This window comes from Barbus barbus, assembly GCF_936440315.1.
Source record: "Barbus barbus genome assembly, chromosome: 12".
Taxonomy (NCBI): domain Eukaryota; kingdom Metazoa; phylum Chordata; class Actinopteri; order Cypriniformes; family Cyprinidae; genus Barbus; species Barbus barbus.
Window position 1 is genome coordinate 10,489,505 of NC_136740.1, and position 21,111 is coordinate 10,510,615.

General features: G+C 37.3%; 1 protein-coding gene across 2 annotated transcripts in view; it reads left to right on the forward strand.

Annotated features, from left to right (window-relative positions):
- Positions 1-13,821: 13,821 nt before the first annotated feature.
- LOC306878308 (neurocalcin-delta A) overlaps positions 13,822-21,111 on the forward strand; it is a 52,871-nt gene continuing 45,581 nt past the window's right edge. Inside the window, exons 1-2 of one of the 2 annotated variants that reach the window (XM_079430576.1) lie at positions 13,843-13,983; positions 18,975-19,033. The gene's annotated coding sequence lies outside the window, so the exon portion shown is untranslated. Of the gene's footprint in view, positions 13,984-18,974; positions 19,034-21,111 lie in introns of both variants that reach the window. The other variant, XM_079430575.1, reaches the window with a different exon arrangement.

Consider the following 21,111-nt stretch of genomic DNA (forward strand, 5'->3'; position numbering starts at 1 on the left):
AATAGCCATTAAATTTTGTGCAGCATTAATGGAATTACGTTGCTGTAAATTGTTCGTTTTCAACAGGTTAGGAGAGATAAGCTGACGGCCATGCCCACCACCACCATGACCCTTCTCCGTTGGCTCTCTTCATTTCCCATGAGCCCCAGTTAAAAATGACCTTCCATGCCTCTCCTCTCTACTCCAAACCCCCTCGAAGAATAATAAGGGCGCCAGACACATTAATTAGACGCTCTATTTAGATAAATGTCTGCGAGCGAACGTGAGGTAGTTATTAATATTTCATATTAAAATAATTAAATTCAATTTCTCATTCGAGCGAAACAGAACATCTACATTAGCGTGCATTGCTTTCTCTTTTTACCTCCTTCCTGTGCGTGCATTTTTATTAAAGTCTTTTTTCTTGCTCTTATACTTGCGATGTTCCCTCTGCAACACTGATTGGGTCAAAGTGCCACATGGAGAGAAGGTACAGGAAATGACTGTTAATTAAAGAGCTGACAGCTCACATGTCGCTTGCTGCATGTGTGAATGGAAGTGTGCTTGCGTGTGCGACATTGTGAATGTGTGTGTCTGAACCCAAATACATGGACCATCCTTGATCAAATAGCTAACTACATCTGTCAAAAGACATTTTTGCAATGGTGCCTTGCGCAATTGTTTCAATAAAATTCTAATTTAGCCCTATATCTCTGGTTTACGACCCTTTTCCCATCCTGCAGAGTCTCATCTCATCTTCCGCAGCGTCACATTGTAGAGCACTTTTGTGCCCCTGATCTCTTCAAGGTTCAAATCCATCAGCAAAAATCTTAAATGCTTCCATTGTCTCTTGTGTGGGAGGTCAGTTCTCTGTTTCACCTGACCAGAAAGGGCTAAATGGTTGCCAGGGAGACTGGAGATCATTTGTGCGTATGTGTGAGTGTGTATGCGTACGCACTAGTGTCTGTGTTCTTATGTGTGTGTGTGTGTGTAGCGCTTCTAATGCTTCTATCAGCCTTTAGTCATGCTGGTGTTATTTGGAGCAATAATACCAAACCTGACAGTTTGTCTCTCTTCTATCCGTTACTAAATAGCATAAAAAGCACCCCTGACCTTTAAAAGAGAGAACTAATAGATGAATGAAAGAAAACCAGGAAGTATGAACAGTGAGAGCTGACTCCAGTGGGAAAAAAAAGACATTCCGACACAGGAAGTACAAAAGATGTGGAGCTGCAGCAATCACAGAGGTGTCGCAGAGTGTTACACAGAGTGGAGCCGAAGCGCACAAAATAAATTCATTACTGCTGCAATAAATGGAGCAGAACACATATACACTGAGAAGCAAGGGGACTGATAATAGCTACTAAGAAAAATGCTAAAATACTGCACACATATTGTTTTTTATGAAACGTGCACATATTCAGGTGTATAATAGTGTGAGCCAGTTTATTTGAATTCAACTTTAAATATGCATGGGGTCCAAAAACCTGAGACTAATTGTATGAGATAAATAATTTCATTGATTTCAACAAATAAATAAACAATAAAAAGAGCGTAGTTAAAATGAAACATTCCATGAATGTCACATGCTTATTATCACAAATGAGCTTATTTGATCTTATTTGACTTTTAAATACCGTTTACAAACCCTTGTAGAAGTTTTGCAAATATAGGGGTTAAAAGATATTATATTTCAGAATTGTACTGGCCTTCAGAAGCTACATAAGATATTTACATATAAGGAAAAATAATAGCAATTCTCCTGTTCAAAAGTTCACACCGCCTTGTTTCTTAATGCAGTGTGTTGTCGTCTTGGGCATCATTGAATGTTTGTACCTTTTTTGAGTCCCTCAGTTTTCCTAAGTGTGAATAGCTGGATCTCAATATCATATAGCCACCGTTGGGATGAGCTCAAATCTGAAGAAGATGTGGGAAAAATCAAAGAATGTTCAGAACTAGGATTCGTTTTTTGAAGAAAGGTCAATCGTTTCACTACTCATTTATGCACTATTATCACAAAACATACAAATAATGATCATCATCGAAGCCACACACCATATTAAGGACCACTTATGAGATTTTGAACAGGTTCATTTCAACATGAATATAAGTACACTGTAAAAAATAATCGTGATTTTAACGGTAAAAAACTGTGAAAATGCTACGGTAAAAACCTGTTACATGGTTAACGGAAAGTTCCTGTAAAATTTACAGGGAAAAAAACGTAAACTGACGTTCCCACAATTCCCTGCGTTCCATTTCAAATTCTGTTTGAATTTGACGTTTTTTCTTTGAAATAACTATGTTTCTTCTTAGTTTTTTCTTATCAGTTATGTTTATTAGGGTTGTATGTTACATCTAATGTTGTTAAATTAATGTTTATAGCATATTTCAGTTTAATGAGTCTCACCATGATGGTGTTTAGTGCTTGTGTGAATGACACTGTGCACCTTCTGTATATTCAATTATTTAAAAGTTGCTTGAGAAGGGCTTTGGCTCATCCTGTGACTTTCTCATCACCTCCTGCATTTGGTGGTTATCAGTGTATTTCAAAGGAACAAAGCAGATTTCAGTACTTTAATAGGTTGGTATATTAAGATCATATCAGTTAAAGACATTATGGTATTTAACTGTAAATTTAAGTTAAAACCTAAAACGTTGCTACCGTATTTATTACGGTAGAATTCTGGCAACCACAGCTGCCAGTTTTTTACCGTAAATTTTACTATTTTTTTTTTAGTGTATCCTTGGTAACACTTTATTTTAGGGTCTCTTAACTAGTTGCTTATTAGCATGCATATTACTAGAATATTATCCATTTATTAGTAGTAATTAAGCACATATTAATGCCTTATTCTACATGAGCATATTCTACATCCCTAATCCTACCCAAAACTTAACAACTACCTTACTGACTATTAATAAGCAGCAAATTAGGAATTTATGGAGGGAAAAATCGTAGTTAATAGCGAATAAGTGTTCCCTAAAGTGTTACCGTATCCTTATATTAATAACTTGACCAGTACAGTATTAAATTAAGGAAATGCTATTTTTATGAGCCCTCTTTATGTTTTTTTTAATGATAAACAACTTTCAGATTCCCAAAGAGCTTTGCAAACATATGCACTTAATTTCTAATTAATTTTACAGTTTATTTCCAGTATATCTTATGCTTATTTCCAGATTGTTTTGAATCTCACATTTTTGAGTGGTCTCAGACAATAGAACCCACTCGATTTTTTTTTTTTTAAGATATCAAGAAAGATGATTAAAAGCAACCACACAATTAATTTATACTGTGATAATTTTTCTGCTACAGCAAACACCTGCAAAACTGTGAAAGCACACCATTGTGCTCCTACAGTTCGCTAAAGCTCAAATCTCCAATCTAAAATAACTTTTGGCCTTTCGGTCTCCATAGCATCTTTTTAACAAAATTAACTTTAAATAATGTGCATTAGTCCATGAGTTAGCAGTTTCTGTAGACTAAAAGGCTGGCTGATGATTAGGCAGATATGGGGAGTATTTAGCATGTTATTCTCCCCCTGCTCTCTTTTGGACTCTTCCTTGGCTCTGTGCCTAGTGAGTGTAATTTGGATGAGTACTGCTCGCTTGCCTTTGGGCTCATTAACAACAATATAAACAGTAATTACAGTGATCGCCTAATTAATTCATTGAAAAACGGGCGGAAAAAGGAAAACGCTGAATGGTTAAGAATCAAGCGCAAATCTTATGCCAAGATAACAATTTTATGGCAACATTGTTGAAATAATTAGCAATTCCACGTGCTACAATACAACTTCAATAATTACAACACTTTTTTCTTGAATTCATTCATGTGCATTCTCCTCTTATTGTTTGTAGAGATTTCCACAGTGCCCATCATTTGTGCAATTGTCTGATATTCTTGATAAAATTTACTACTTACAATCTTCTTTTGTTCCAGAGCCAACAGTGCATTTCTGTCTGGGCATCTATGATGAGTCTGCAGTGGGCTTAGTCTGGAATGAGAGAAAAAAAAAATCACGTGACTCTCAGCTCTTCATTATTGGTCTTAATTAGCTTAATCAGTGTAATTACTTAATTGTGGTTAGTTAAAAAATTATAAATACCTACCGGTAAAAGATGAATCACTTGTAAGAGAAATTTATTTCTTTATTTTTCATTAATACAACTTGGACTAATATTTTTCCTTTGAAATTTCATTCATCTTTTTTTTTCTTATTTAATAATATCACCTAATCACATTATGAAACATACTAGGAAATTACTGCAAATATTATGCAATATTTTAATTAGTACATTTCCATATATGTGAAAATACTGCTCATATTTTTCAATTTACTGCAATATATGCACAATATATGCATGGCCCATGTTTGGTAATATATTGATAATTTGATGCATATAATACATATATATCAGACCGCAGCACATTTTTACACATAGTAATATATACACACACACTACTCTACATCTACATATTATGAAGTGTATTATTTAATATAAAATTGCATATACTATGATAAATAAAGTAAATATATTGTCACATATTTTTCAATATATGGAAAGAGGCTATTACTTATGTATTATTCAATATAATATATTAACACAATATATTGTGCTGTATATTTTCAACATACAGTAAATAAATCAGTATATTGATTGTTAATATATAAGGAAATATATTTTCCTTGCATAAACATTTTAATTTTCAGAGCATCTGAAATACAATTGTTCTTATACCTTAAAAAACATTAGCTTTTGATTACGTGGTGAAAGTTGAAAACATATTAAAGACTTGCACGGATAAATTCAGATGATTTGAAAATGAGCAGATTGCTTCTTCAGTAATTAATCTGGAATCTAGACTAACTGTGACAATAAGCTTCTCAGCTGCTGATCTGAGACTGTTTTAAGCATCGTCTTTAATGCCCTAACAATGTAAGAGCAAGATATTTTAGTAACAGACACTGATCATTGATCAGCAGTGAAAGTAGACAAGCAGAAAGCATGAATGAGCTCCTGGGCCACATGGAAACCAGGCTGTAGTGGTGCCAGCTGACTGGTCGCCAGAAATGGAAACTTCCCACAATTAACACAAATTACTGACAGTCTGCCAGCTATCAGCGCCTGGCATCAGCCTCGGGCCTGGCAGCCATGCAGAAATAGGAGGTGGGATCATATACAACAATGATAATGTGTGCTTCTGTGTGTTCATCCATTATCACTGCCAATATGTGTTTCATGTCTCTGCATGTCAATTCTAAGTGGCACAAGAGTGGTGTGTGTGTTCATAAAAAATAACTCGTGAAACATTTGTTTGTTAAGGTTAATCATTCTCTAATGTAAGTTTTGTGTATACTTTAAACAGGCCCATCTTTAAAAGGTAAATCTAAAAGTTTATTACCCTGAAGTCCACATGTATTTCAGATCCGTGTGGTAGGTTGTAGAAAGTGTTATTTATCATCTCTTTCCACTGTTATCTACTTATCATTCATATTGCCCAAATCCATCTAGTCTGGCACAAGGGTTTAAAATAGAAAAACACAGAACAAGCACAGACTGCTGCAGATTTCAACTGTTAGTTTAGAGATATAGCGCCATCTAACGTTGAAAAGAGGACAACACACATTTCTAGCACCTTGAAACAGATCACAACACTGAAAGAAAATGTTGGGACGTAGGCTACCTTCCATGTCGAAATTAACAAAAACAATATTTTGAAAAACTAAAACTACACTGTCAGAAAGGTACAGAATTGTCACTGGTACTATGCACTTAAGCAATAATACCTTTATGTTTCTAAGTTACTGTACCATTCATGGGTTAAAAAAGGTACAACGATGTACTTTTGGCTTCAGCCTGTCCCTGTCTGTTGTGCTGCTGAGAGGTTTGCGTTTGTAGCTCCGCTTTTTTATTCAATCTTTACCTTACTTTCACTCTCTGTTGTTTAAAGTGATAATATATAACTTAATTCCCACCATATTTCTGGTATTATCTATCAAACTAATCTAACTAATTTGATCGTTCGCTTGCGAGTGCACAAACAACAGTGGCAAGTGGTAAGTTAAGTTGGTATCATTCATCAGTCACGGTGAGTAATGGCTTCTTCTCCTGCTATTGTTGTTTGCACTTCATGTCACATGTATAGTTTCTCTCTCTCTGTCGGCGATGAGTGATTCACATGTGATAAATGCAGGGAAATAGTTAGGCTGACAGAGAAGGTTTCAGAATTAGAGACCCGCATCCAAACTTTAGTTGAGGATAGTAAGAATGTGAGGGCTGTAGATACTGCTTTGGATGCGACTAGCTCAGGGAGTCCTGTACATTGTTTGGTTCCGGTTGAGCAACACAGTCTGTGCAGCAGGGCAGCTGGGTGACTGTGAGGCGGCCTAGTCGCGGGTCAAAACACCGCTGTTCCGTTCTGATCAGAACATCAAACAGGTTCTCCCCACTCAGTGAGGCACCCATTGAGAAACCTGATAAAAGTGCTCTAGTTATTGGCGATTCTATTGTACGGAAAGTGAAAATAGAGACACCAGCCACCATAGTCCATTGTTTACCGGGAGCCAGAGCGCCTGACATCTTGGCAAATTTAAAAGTGCTGGCTTTTTTAAAAATCAGTTGAGCTTTAATGGTGAAGGGTTTCATTTTAGGAAAAGTGGGTCTCAGCCCACTTACCGTCAGACGGGCAGGCCGGATGGGACAGTCGTGGATCAGATGCGCTCTGTCTCCGCAATACAGGCATAAGCCCCGCTGCAAACGCCGTTGCCTCTCTGCAGGTGTAAGGTGGTAAGAGTCAGTGAGCATCGGTTCAGGTTGCTCCTTGCTCGCAGCTTGGGTAGAAGATGGCATGCTGGCTGTATTGGGCTCTGGGCTGCAGGCTTGCATGCGGTTTGAGCAGCGGACGGCCAGCTGGATAAACTTCTCTAAGCCGAAGCTATCATCGTACGCCGCGAGTTGAAGGCGTAAAGCGGGGTTTAAACCCTGACGAAAAGCGGTCAGCAGAGAGGGCTCGTTCCAACCACTCGCCGCCGCGAGGGTACGAAATTTGAGGGAATATTCATGAGTAGTAGACGAGCCCTGCCGCAGTCGGAAAAGCTGTTCGCCCACGTTGGAATCCCCTGGCGACGGACTGAACACCTCACGAAAGTGGGTAATAAATTGGGCATATGAGTGAGTAGCGGGACCTGCTTGGGTCATAATGGTTTCTGCCCACTTCAATGCAGGACCTGTGAGGGAGGTGATTACAAATGCGATCTTTGTCTGCTCGGTGGTGAACATCTATAGTTTCTCTCTCTCTGTCGGCGATGAGTGATTCACATGTGATAAATGCAGGGAAATAGTTAGGCTGACAGAGAAGGTTTCAGAATTAGAGACCCGCATCCAAACTTTAGTTGAGGATAGTAAGAATGTGAGGGCTGTAGATACTGCTTTGGATGCGACTAGCTCAGGGAGTCCTGTACATTGTTTGGTTCCGGTTGAGCAACACAGTCTGTGCAGCAGGGCAGCTGGGTGACTGTGAGGCGGCCTAGTCGCGGGTCAAAACACCGCTGTTCCGTTCTGATCAGAACATCAAACAGGTTCTCCCCACTCAGTGAGGCACCCATTGAGAAACCTGATAAAAGTGCTCTAGTTATTGGCGATTCTATTGTACGGAAAGTGAAAATAGAGACACCAGCCACCATAGTCCATTGTTTACCGGGAGCCAGAGCGCCTGACATCTTGGCAAATTTAAAAGTGCTGGCTAATGATAAACGTAAATTCAGTAAGATTGTTATCCACGTCGGCGCTAATGATGTTCGACTTCGCCAGTCGGAGATCACTAAAAATAATGTTAAAGAGGTGTGTGAACTTGCAAGTACGATGCCAGACACTGTAATATGCTCTGGTCCCCTCCCTGCTTACCGTGGCGATGAGATTCATAGCAGACTGTCGTCACTCAATGGCTGGATGTCTAAGTGGTGCCCGCAGAATAACATAGACTTTATAGACAATTGGACGAGTTTCAGGTCAGGAAGCAGACAGACTGGCTAAACCGACCGTCAGCTAGCCACCTTACGTCACAGAAGTCAATTAATTCTCAGCACATAGAGACTCCTTCACCCAGATATCACACTATAGAGACTGTGTCTGTTCCCCAAACTAGAAAATACAGAAAACGTCCAAACCAAATTAAGAGTAACAATTTAATTGATGTTCAACAAATAAAAAATGTTTACAATACAGAGAAACAATTGATAAAGCTTGGCTTACTGAATATCAGGTCCCTTTCTACAAAATCACTTTTTGTAAATGATTTGATCAATGATAATAATCTAGATTTGCTCTGTTTGACAGAAACATGGCTAAAACCAGATGAATACATTACTTTACATGAGTCCACCCCCCCAAGGTTACTGCTATAAAAATGAGTCACGTCCGAAAGGTAAAGGGGGAGGTGTTGCTACAATTTATAGCAATATTCTCAGTATTTCTCGGAGGACAGGCTTTAAGTATAACTCGTTTGAAGTTATGGTGCTGCATATAACATTATAGAGAAACACGTGTTAGTGATACATCCCCTGTGATGTTTGTACTGGCTACTGTATACAGGCCACCAGGTCACCATACAGACTTTATTAAAGAATTTGCTGATTTTCTATCTGAGTTAGTACTGGCTGCACATAAAGTCTTAATTCTTGGCGATTTTAATATCCATGTCAATAATAAAAAAGATGCATTAGGATCAGCATTCATAGACATTCTGAACTCTATTGGGGTTAGACAACACGTTTCCAGACCTACTCATTGTCGAAATCATACTCTAGATTTAATACTGTCACATGGAACTGATGTTAGTGGTGTTGAAATTCTGCAGCAAAGCGATGATATCTCAGATCATTATCTAGTCTTGTGTAAACTCCATATAGCTAAAACTGTAAATTCATCTACACCTTGTTACAAGTATGAACCATCGCCTCTACCACAAAAGACTGCTTTGTAAGTAATCTTCCTGATTTATCTCAATTCCTCAGCATATCCAACAGCGCAGAAAAACTTGATGATGTAACAGAAACTATGGAATCTCTCTTTTCTAGCTCTTTAGATACAGTTGCTCCTTTACGCTTAAGGAAGATCAAAGAAAACAGTCTGACTCCGTGGTATAATGAGCACACTCGCACCTTAAAGAGAGCAGCCCGGAAAATGGAGCCCAGATGGAGGAAAACAAAACTAGAGGTATTTCGTATAGTCTGGCGGGAAAATACCCTATCCTACAGAAAAGCATTAAAAACAGCTAGATCTGATTACTTTTCGTCTCTTCTAGAAGAAAACAAACATAACCCCCAGTATTTATTCAATACAGTCACTAAATTAACGAAAAATAAAGCATCAACAGGTGTTGGCATTTCCCAAAAGCACAGCAGTAATGACTTTATGAACTACTTTAGTTCCAAGATTGATTCTATCAGAGATAAAATTGTAACCATGCAGCCGTCAGCTACAATATCACATCAGATAGTGCACTATAGATCCCCTGAGGAAAAATTTCACTCATTCTCTACTATAGGAAAGGAAGAATTGTATAAATTTGTTAAATCATCTAAACCAACAACATGTATGTTAGACCCTATTCCATCTAAACTCTAAACGTGTTGGCATTAGTGGAAGTGCATTAGCATGGTTCAAATCGTACTTATCTGAACACCATCAGTTCGTAGCAGTGAATGAAGAGGTATCATATTGATCACAAGTGCAGTACGGAGTACCTCAAGGCTCAGTACTAGGGCTGTTACTTTTCACGCTTTACATGTTACCCTTGGGAGATATTATCAGGAGACATGGTGTTAGTTTTCACTGTTATGCTGATGATACTCAGCTCTATATTTCTTCGTGGCCCAGTGAAACACACCAAATTGAGAAACTAAAGGAATGCATAGTCGATATAAAAAACTGGATGACAAGTAACTTCTTACTGCTAAATTCTGAAAAAACAGAGGTGTTAATTATCAGACCTAAAAACCCCACATGTAATAACCTAGAATACTATCTAACACTTGACGGCTGCTCTGTCAATTCTTCTTCATCAGTTAGGAACCTAGGTGTGCTGTTTGATAGCAATCTTTCATTTGAAAGCCATGTTTCTAGCATCTGTAAAACTGCGTTTTTCCATCTCAAAAACATATCAAAATTGCGACCTATGCTCTCAACGTCAAATGCAGAAATACTAATTCATGCGTTTATGACCTCAAGGTCAGACTATTGTAATGCTTTATTGGGTGGTTGTTCTGCACGCTTGATCAACAAATTACAGTTGGTCCAAAATGCAGCAGCTAGAGTCCTTACTAGAACCAGGAATTACGAATATATTAGCCCGGTTCTGTCAACACTGCATTGGCTCCCCATCAAACATCGTATAGATTTTAAAATCTTGTTAATTACTTATAAAGCCCTGAATGGCTTAGCTCCTCAGTACTTGAGCGAGCTCTTATCACATTATAGTCCTCCACGTCTGCTGCGTTCTCAAAACTCTGGCCATTTGATAATACCTAGAATATCAAAATCGACTGCGGGCGGCAGATCCTTTTCCTATTTAGCACCCAAACTCTGGAACAATCTGCCTAATACTGTTCGGGAGGCAGACACACTCTGTCAGTTTAAAGCTAGATTAAAGACACATTTCTTTAACCTGGCTTACACATAACACACTAATACACTTCTTTTATTCAAATCCGTTAAAGGATTGTTAGGCTGCATTAATTAGATCAACCGGAACCGGGAACACTCCCCATAACACATGATGTACTCGTTACATCGTAAGAAGAATGGCATCTACGCTAATATTTGTCTGTTTCTATTCTGTTTCTCAGTCCGTGTCCGGATCAGATGGTGGATCGGCGCCGGGAGATGATGTATGTGGCCCTGATCGTCGGCGGATGCCGGACATCTGGATGAGCCCCGGGGACATATCCCCAGTCACCGTAGCCACCCGATCCGGTCCGTATCCAGCCCAGATGATCACTGCAGTCACCAGATCCAGTCCGTATCCAGATCAGATGGTGGATCAGCAACCAGAGACGACCTCTACAGCCCTGAACATCAGCGGAGACCATGACACCGAGATGAGCGCCAGAGACAGATCCCCAGTGAGGACCCCGCCACTTAGACAGCCATCGGGAAAGACCACTGGAACCAGTTGAGCCCTTACAATCTGACTTTGCTGCAGTTGGAATTGAACTCCTGGTTCGTTTGGCCAGAGGAGAACTGGCCCCCCGACTGAGCCTGGTTTCTCCCAAGGTTTTTTTTCTCCATTCTGTCACCGATGGAGATTTGGTTCCTTGCCGCTGTCGCCTCTGGCTTGCTTAGTTGGGGACACTTCATTTCCAGCGATATCGTCGACCTGATTGCAAAGACACTATTTAAACTGAACTGAGCTGGATGATGACATCACTGAATTCAATAATGAAATGCCTTTAACTGAAAATCGTTTTTTTAATCTTTTCATTTTACAATATTGACACACTATTTTCCTTTTTTTATATTGTGTAGTTGCTTTGACACAATTTACATTGTTAAAAGCGCTATACAAATAAAGGTGACTTGACTTGACTTGACTTTTCAGCTTTTGTACTTTAGGGTACAGTACCAGTGACAGCTTTGTGCCTTTTTCTGTAATTTGCACATTTACCTGTTACTTCTAGTCTTCTACACAAAGAGACCTAACTACAGAAAGAGTACTATATTAGGGTGGCCGAGAGAGCTCAACTCGCTGCAACTTCAGAAAACACATGCAAATAGAAAAAGCACCAGCAAATCAAGAAAACATCCTCATCAATTTGACACCAGGTGCTAAAAATGCTCACAACACAACCAAATAAAGAAACGCACTGCAAATGCTCACAACACAACCAAATAAAGAATTTAATTTGCAGCGCGTTTCTTCATTTGTTTGTGTTGTGAGCATTTGTAGCGCACGTGTTGTCAAATTGATTAAGTTGCTTTCTTAATTTGCAGGTGTTTTTTTTTCTATTTGCAGTGCGTTTCTTTATTTGGTTGTGTTGTGAGCATTTGCAGCACATGTATTGTAAAATTGACGAAGTTGTTTTCCTAATTTCCATGTGTTTTTCTATTTGCAGTGCCTTGAGCTCTCTTGGCCACCGTAACATGTAACTAAATAAATGCATTTCATGAATGACATCCCAGGGCTTGCAAGACAGCAGCTTAATAGTGTAATAAGCTGTAGGAAAAATAACCAAATTTGTAAATCTAAATACACATCCATGGAATCTGGTGCAGCGTTAAGTGGTTCAGGCGGAACTGCAGAAATTTGAGGAGAAGAATAAAATTCGATGAAATGCCCATCTTTTAAGCATTGTAATTAAGATTTGGGTAATAGCTAATGTATTAACTAACATGAATGAACAAACAATGATCAATACATTTATTACACTATTTATTCATCTTTGTTAATGTTAGTTAATAAAAATACAGTCGTTCATGTTAGTTCACAGTGCATTAACTAATTGTGTTAACAAACACAACTTGAGATTTTAATAATGCATTAGTAAATTAACATTAACTAAGATTAATAAATGCTCTGGAAGTACAGTTGTTAACTAATGTTGTTAACTAATGTTAACTAATGAACCTTATTGTAAAATGTTACCAAGATTTGTATGGTCATTACAGCTTATTGTTATAGCGAGGTAAAACACAATCTTATCACTTTTTTTCTGATTATTTTTTGAGGGTCTGTTTATTTTTTAAAGCTAATGTATGTATATAGACACTTACTTTAAAGTCAGGAGCTAACACTTTTAGCAGTTGATTAAAAGATTATATTATAAAAGTGCAAGAAATCTAGAATTTATTTTAGGCTTTTTTCTATAAATATATATTTTCCTTTGAATAGTTTTACTGAATAAAAATGAAAACTACATGTTTGTGTTTTCACTGTTTTGTTGAATAAGAAACATTACACTATGGCAGCAGGTCTGTTTTATGCAAACTTGCTGTGTTGTTAAAGAGTATAGGCTACACAGAAGAATGTTCAAATGATGGCTCCTACAATATCCCAAAATAAATGAACAAATAAAAAGTGATACTGCTTTCCAAGAGCAAAATGAAAGGAATAACTGAAAAGTAAAGTCCTGTCATTTACTCAACAAACGTGTCTCAAGAGGTTAAACTCTACACAACAATACTCCACATGATTCGTGTGCAAAATTATATATATATATATATATATAAGTCATTCGATTGCTTTTTGTGAAAAACAAACTAAACTTTAAGATGTAATTCAATCAAAATATTGCCATTCTAGCATGCGAGAAACAGGAGGATGTTTGCCTAATACTTTTTCTGCCGTCTTCCATTTAATATCTTTTGTATCCTATATTTTGTACTATAATCTAATAATATAAATGCAGTTATGAATCGCCTTTTAATTATATTTGACTCGTTATGAGATAAATATTACTTTGTTGTTCCTGTAACACCACTAGATGTCAGTAAATGAATAGATTTGAGAATATTTCTCTCGTTATGTTGAAAAGAATGTATATATTTTATATACAACACATGCATAATCAAACGGCTTCTTCTTATAAAATGAATATTTAATCTTTGTTGTCGTATTAAATACTAGCCTATAAGTCAATTCCAACACGTGGAAGTAATGACTAATATTAAGACTTGTTATAGAAATCTAATACGCGAAGATGCAGCAATATTCTCTGAAATATACAACAAAACAAAAATGTAGAGTAATATCCACAGGCGCTCCTCTCTGAGCTGCAGCCAAGAGGAAGGCGTGCCGAGCAGAGGACGTCATCAAACATTTCTCTTGCCACATTCCCCAAACAGCGCGAGCGAGCGAGCGAGAGAGAGAGAGAGAGAGAGAGAGAGAGAGAGTTTAATTTCTCCACAGTTCTCGTTTTGTTCTCTGCCGTTGTTACATAGGACCCTACAGCTGGTTTTGTTCCTTGGCTTCCTCCAGTCGTCTGCAGAAAGTTTGTTATCGTGAGTATAGTTTTCTTGTTTTCCTAAACTTTTCTTCAAGTTTGTCGTTCTGTCTTTGAGCTCTGTGTCTGTTTTGTTGTTCGGCTCGGGACTGTGTTTCTTGTCTATGATAAACAACGTAAAACCATCTAAAGAGGATGCTAAACATGTATTCTTAACATTAATAGCCGATAACGTCGTGTGGTTTCTTGACGCAATTCGTTGTTTTTAAACTGACGTAACGCGTGTGTTTTAGCCTGTTAGCTTGATAAGTTAGTAGGAAGTCTCCTTAAACTTCATCTTGTAAATGTAGGTCTTCTGAACGTTAAACCGAAGGTAAACTCGTTATACTGATTTAAACGGCCCCTGACACAAAATCTGGCCTGGCTCCTGTAGAAAGATTAGTTTAAGTATTACCGTTAGCTACTAACAAGAACAGATGATCTCGAGTGTTTTGTTTACGACTGTTATTATTACTGTCTCACATGAAGTCAGAAATGACAGTTTCTCATGTGAACTAGTCTGCTTAGTTTGCTTATTAAATGCCTGTTGTAGATGTTGATACAGTATGAGTGAAGTTTTTCTTGATTGTGTCTTGGATTTTCTCTAATGTTATCATTGAGGATAGATATCAGATGGATGTCATGCTATACAATGCTAAGTGTGAGGTTTTGACACTGAAATAGCTTTTAAGCACGTATAAGTACCTCTCAAGTGTCATGAACTGAAAAAGTCAATGTTTTTGTCTTCGTTTGAGATTGCCAAGGATGCTGCTTAAAGCAATTTTGATTATGAAAACCCCTAGGAGGTACTGTATGTGAAACTTGTTAGATTCATTCAAGAAGTCTTCTTGAAATTGGTATGTTGTCTTGAAATAGCCTGAATGCTTAATTTTGAAGTTGTTCGATTTAATGCATGCGGCTTTTTTTTCTACCAATGTTTGAATAGTTCATCCATGCCTATTACAGTTCCTAAAAAAAGATGAAGTCCTTTGGTCTGTGTACTTTCATGACTGTGGTTGAGGAGCCCAGATCTGCCTCCTCCCTCATTTTCCCACTAATGCAGACCAGATGGAAATTAGAGCCACTGATGCAAGCCAAGAGATAACACTCACAACCGTGTGTTCCCATGCCAGATGCCCCCCCCCACACACACACACACACACACACACACACGTCTGTGCTATCTGTTGGCCAATTCCACTAATGCATATAATTTGCAGTGAAAGAGAGAGAGTTGGCATACAGGATCCAAGCCGGCTGACCATCCTGCTGTCATTTAGTGTGAAGAAGAGCAGCCAGCCACTTAGAATAATGCATAATATGTGATGGAGGTGTGGCAACCTCGCAGACATGAAGCTTCACCTTACAGACCGGCATGCGTGACAATGCCGATTATGGTCAATGACATGTAAATGTGTGGTCTCACCAAAACTGACAGCAGTATTCCTATTTTAATGTCAAATCAGTCTTAATGGATGAGAAAATATGCTGAAAAATTACGATGTTGCTCACCAGTGGATCAGAGTTCAAACAGCTGATAAAAGCATCACAGTAATCAACACAACTTCAGTCCATCAATTAACATTTTGTGATAAATGTGTGTTTGTAATCAATCCATCTTTAAGGCTTTTTAACTTTAATTTGTAACTTCTGGACGAAATACCAGTGCATAATCCATAATAATACATCCCTCAGTCCACCCCCTGTGTCCTCTCACCTGTTTAGAACAGTTTTTCTTGTAAACAGTGCTTGATCTGGGCACATTTCTCTCCTGATTTAGACAAGACAACTTTTTCACTTGAGAAAGCAATATTATGGATAGAGGACTCATATTTTAGCCAGAAGCAAGTTTGAAGTTAAAAATATCTTAATGATAGATTAGTTTATTACAAACACACAAGATGTTAAATGATTGACTGAAGTTGTGTGGATTAGGCCTACTTCTGGATTATTGTGATGCTTTTATCAGCTGTTTGAACTTCTTATTCTGACGGCACCCATTCACTGCAGAGGATCCATTGGTGAGCAAGTGATGTAATGCTAAATTTCTCCACATATGTTAAAGAAAAAGGTTACCCAATAATATTAAATTTTTCATCCAAAAATTTTCCAAAGTTTCGTTCTTATGTTGAACACAAAATAAGATATTTTGAAGAATTCTGAAGAACCAAGCAGTTGTAGGTAGGGATGTAACGATTAACTGCGAGCCGGTTGAAAATTGATTCATGTATATGTGACGATTCAAATCGGTTGAGATGCTAAACAAATCGCGATTCAATTAGGGGTAGGAGTTTATATGAATGTATGTCTGAGGGGAACTTGCTGTCTTTAGAAAAGTTTAGATAGTATTTTTTTCTTTTCATCTTGCCTCTGTATAATGCATATTAAAGTTCATTATTGCAGTGCTACTTTGTGAGCTTTCCTGTAGCTCAAATAGTAGAGCATGGCGCTAGCAACGCCAAGGTCATGGGTTCGATTCCCAGGGAAAGCAAGAGCTGATAAAAATGTAAAAACTGTAACTTGAATGCAATGTAAGTCGCTTTGGATAAAAGTGTCTGCTAAATGCATAAATGTTTACAGGGGAAACCAAGGAAACGCTTAAAGCGCCACCTGCTGGCAGAGAGTGAATCTGCGTCTCATTCAGCTCATCTTTTGTTTCCTTTCATGCAGATATTTTTTTATGTATACAGTAGTTTCACAAAACTGAAGTCAGACCATTCTGTTTTTGCTTCAAATTTTGAAATTATACATTCTAATAGGGATGTAACGATTACCGGTTTGACGATAAATCATGATAAAATTCCCCGCGGTTAGTATTACCGTTTCATATTTTAATTATCATTAAAACCGTATTCGATTACCGTGATTTAAACAACTCGCGATAAATAAATACTGTCCAGCATAAAGCAGAGTTTTCAGTAACAGTCTCACGTGCGCACAGCAGCACAGTAGTTTCGTTCTGAGTGAAAATAGGGCGGAAAAGCTGGGAGGTTTTAAAAGAGTGCTTAGGGAATTATACAAATTAATATATCAATGAATTAATCATATGAATGTACCTCTGAAGGATCTGACTGTCTTCAGAAACAATTCGATGGCATTTTGTTCTCATCTTCGCTCCATGTAATACCTAAAGGAAGTGTTCGCGGAGTTCACAGGAATCAGCTGTAATTCAGCTTTTCCGTATAAAGCGCCACCTGCTGCCAGAGAGTGGATTTACAGACACTTATTTACATTCAGTCTGTGTGCAGTTTCTGTCTGGCCAAAAAATTGACCAAATTTGCATGACCTGCTGTAAATTTTAACCGGTTGATGAAAAACAAACTTATGTACATTTAAACAATTCAGATATGCTATATAGGATTATTTATGGAGCCGATAAAATACATATAATCATTTATTAATTATCATTTTAATTTAACCCTTTTCTTTAAAGGCTGAAATGTGTGGTCTACCTTTATGTTAAACTTTTTCAAAGCTTTATTTGAACATTTACATTATTTATTTGAACATGCTATTAAACTGGTGTCAGTCAAATTGTCATTTAAAATCCAGACCTCACTGGTAATGTTATTGTTTTAGTGATTATGCAAACAAAAAGTCATTTTATTTGCTGTTTGTTGATTTTTAAGTATGAAACTTGGTGAAGTGATTTATGTTTCGGTACTTTTTGAACATCTCCAGCACATTTTAACAATACCGTGATAATACTGATAACCGTGATAATTTTGGTCACTATAATCGTGATTAGAAATTTTCATACCGTTACATCCCTACATTCTAAATTAGATTAAAAACTGCTCTGCATGAATGAATGAGGCATTCTTTTTATATGGCGCTTTTATTGTGTATTGCTATACACCCAAAGCACTTTACAATTATGTGGGGGGTCTCTCCTCAACCACCACCAGTATGCAGCATCTTTGTTTGGATCATGATTAAAACTGCAGTGGTTGCCTCTAATTTTAAATGGAAAGAGCACAGAAAAAGCCTTATTTTGTTTATATGAAGAGATTTCTTTTATTTGTGTTATTTATTTGATTTGGAGCTTATTTTAAAATTTCAATTTAGTTTTGTTATTTAAATTTACATTATATTTACATTTTGTTATTTAGCAGCGGCTTTTATCCAAAGCAACTTACAAATGAGCAGAATAGAATCAATCAAAACCAACAAGAGAGCAATAATATGCAAGTGCTATATTAGTATATTATTATAGTGCTATATTTCAATTTCACAAAGAAACGTGCTGCATTTTGTCCAAGCAATAATAAAGACGCATTTAATTTAGAATTTGTCTTAAATCTCATTTTGTAAAAAAATAAATAAATTTTGAATCGAATTGTGAACTCAAAATCTTGAATCGAATCGTGAGTTGAATGAATAGTTACATCCCTAGTTGTTGGGAAAGAAATACTATGGAAGTCAATGGGGACTATCAACTGATTGATTACCAGCATTCTTCAAAATATCATCTATGTTCAAGTGAAAAAGAAACCAATACAGGGTTGGAACGATATGAGGATGAGTAAATGATGAAATTTTCATTTTTGGGTGAACTATCCCTTTAAGGTGAAGAAACATCATCGTGTGAGTACATTTTCAGAAAATTTTAATTTGAGCAAACCCATTCTATAATATATTGTATTTCATACAATGAGGTGTTTATTGAGCCAGGTTCAGTAAACATCAAAGGGCTGATAAAGGTTTGATGGCAGATGCACACACAAAAGCAGCCAGAGCCGTAGGTTCTGTTGTTTTATTTTCTGTAGCTGTCGAACAACATAAGAACAATGAGGGGATGAGTCAAGGTTTCTGTTGCTTAGAAACAAGAGCACCCACCCAGAAGACACCAACCTCCCTTTTTTTTTATATCAACATTAACCCATCATTTCAATAAGTAGTTTGGTCTCTTTCTGCTCTCATTTCCATAATTCAAACCTCAGTTGAGATATCTTGCTTAAAACAAATGGCTTCACTAATGAAAATTCATCTGTTGTCTTTCTGGTGAAGAGTTCCCTGGACGGCAGCTGAAGAAAGCAGTCAAGCCTGTTGATTTCTTCTAGCACTTGGTGAGGATCTCTGTTTCTTTAAGAATAGCTTTCTTGATAAATCTATCTGTAAATCTATTACAGAGCATTTGGTGGTTCTTGTTTTAACCAGAAAATGCCTAACAGTCTGTGGTCGTCATCAAAACAGGAAGGAAGTGACCTTGAGGTTTATGTTGTTGAATTACTTAAATGGTTGCATTTGTTTTTAGTAAGTATTGACTATTTCAAGAACATAACTTAGAACTTTCTATAAGCTGCTGTTGCCTAGTTACAGAGAGGAAATAAAAGCCCACCTGTGTCACTCAGATCAGTACATTTCTAGCATGGTGACTGCCTATTGAGAGCACTGACATGACAGGTTATGATGTGAGGCAGTATTCATTAAATATAAGGGCAAGACATAACCAGTAACTTCTCAATAACATCCAAACGAAAATTCATTGTCATGCTATTTATATGCAGATCTTGAAATTGTGAATAGTGGACAAATTAATGGCCAATCCTGACTGCACCTGATCTTCAGTTGAGAACATGAAATCAGACAATTTTCACAGGAATTTTCTTCTGAAAACCACAGTAGTGTCGTATATTCATGTTGCTATACCTGAATGAATATGCCTACTGGCTCTCATATCCGTAGTCATAAATTGGCTGGAGAGCTTGAAGTCTCACGTCTGCTGTATTTTCACTGGCTGCATGGCTGTACTCCAGTTTGCATCCTTCTTTTTCCCCAATACCCTTCATTAGAGTCTCAGAACATGTGGTTTGGATGACTTTTTCCCCGGCTTTTAACATCTCTAGTGTTAATATCTCCAATAGCCTTATGATTTTTTCCCCCTCAGAAATTCTGTTGTGCATTTACATTTTTTTAAGGCATAAAACATTAATTTCTTTTAATTAAAGTCTGTGTAAAGTCAATTCTGAGAAAAATAAGAATTGTGACGGTATATATTATATTATATTTATATATGTATTATATATAAATAAGCTGCAGAGGAAGACAGTTGAGAGAGACGGCAGCTTTCCCGCGAGTGGGCGTGGTTTCAGTGCAGCCATTGGACACGCCCCCAGCGTTTGAGAGCAGAGAATACTGCTTATTTTTTAAAGACATTGATACCTTATTTTATTTACTTGGCTTTTTTTTTTTTTTTTTTTTTTTAATTTGGCTGGGTTGTTAATAACATTTTTCTGTGGTGTGACAAACTCAGAACACATTTAATATTGATTTTACATGGACTTTAATGAAAATTAAACAATTTTATTTTTTAGAAAATAAAGGGGATTTAATATTACAATGAAAACATTGAAGAAATATTGTATGATTATTCCTTAAAAAAATAAGGTGTAGTAGTATAAGCCTATTACGTACATACTACTGAACAATAGTAATATATTTGTGCCGCAATGTCTTTAAGTTAAACCGAACTTTTATTTTGGCGGGGTGCCGTGAATACCTTTTTATATTTCTGTGTGTATATGATATGAGGATAGTTTTACTCAAATGAAACAGTCAAATGCTCATGAAGTGACACTCAGAGCAGTTCTGGAGATGTTCATGTATTTATGTCCTCATTTAGTGGGATGGCAGACGTTAATATCATCAGAAGCGTCATGCGCGCTTCAGTACAAGTAGTAAACAAAACCGTGCGTCTGCGCCACTCATTAACACGGAGACACGCAGAATTCATATTTAAATAGTCGTTTTGCGGCTTAATATTTACAAATACTAGTGGGAGTGTGCTCACTTGTGTGTGAGCGCACACATTTGTTGTGTGTGTGTGTGTGTGTGCGCGCATCGAGGCGGAACTCCGCTGTGCACGATACAGAGAAGCGTGACCATGTAACGTAGAGACAGAAATGACATGCCGTGCTGACTCGTGTAAATAAGATAAATAACATAAGGCTATTTAGTTTGTTTAATTAAAGAACGAGGTATAGACCTCAGTGTTTCCCACAGGATTTTGTGAGACTTGTGGTGGCAGGTGACGTCACACATTAATTTGCATATTTATGACGTCATTGCGTCAAGTTTGCATTCAGACAAGTTTTGGCACTTCAGATCTGTTCTACACTATGAACCGTTACATACTGTAATATAA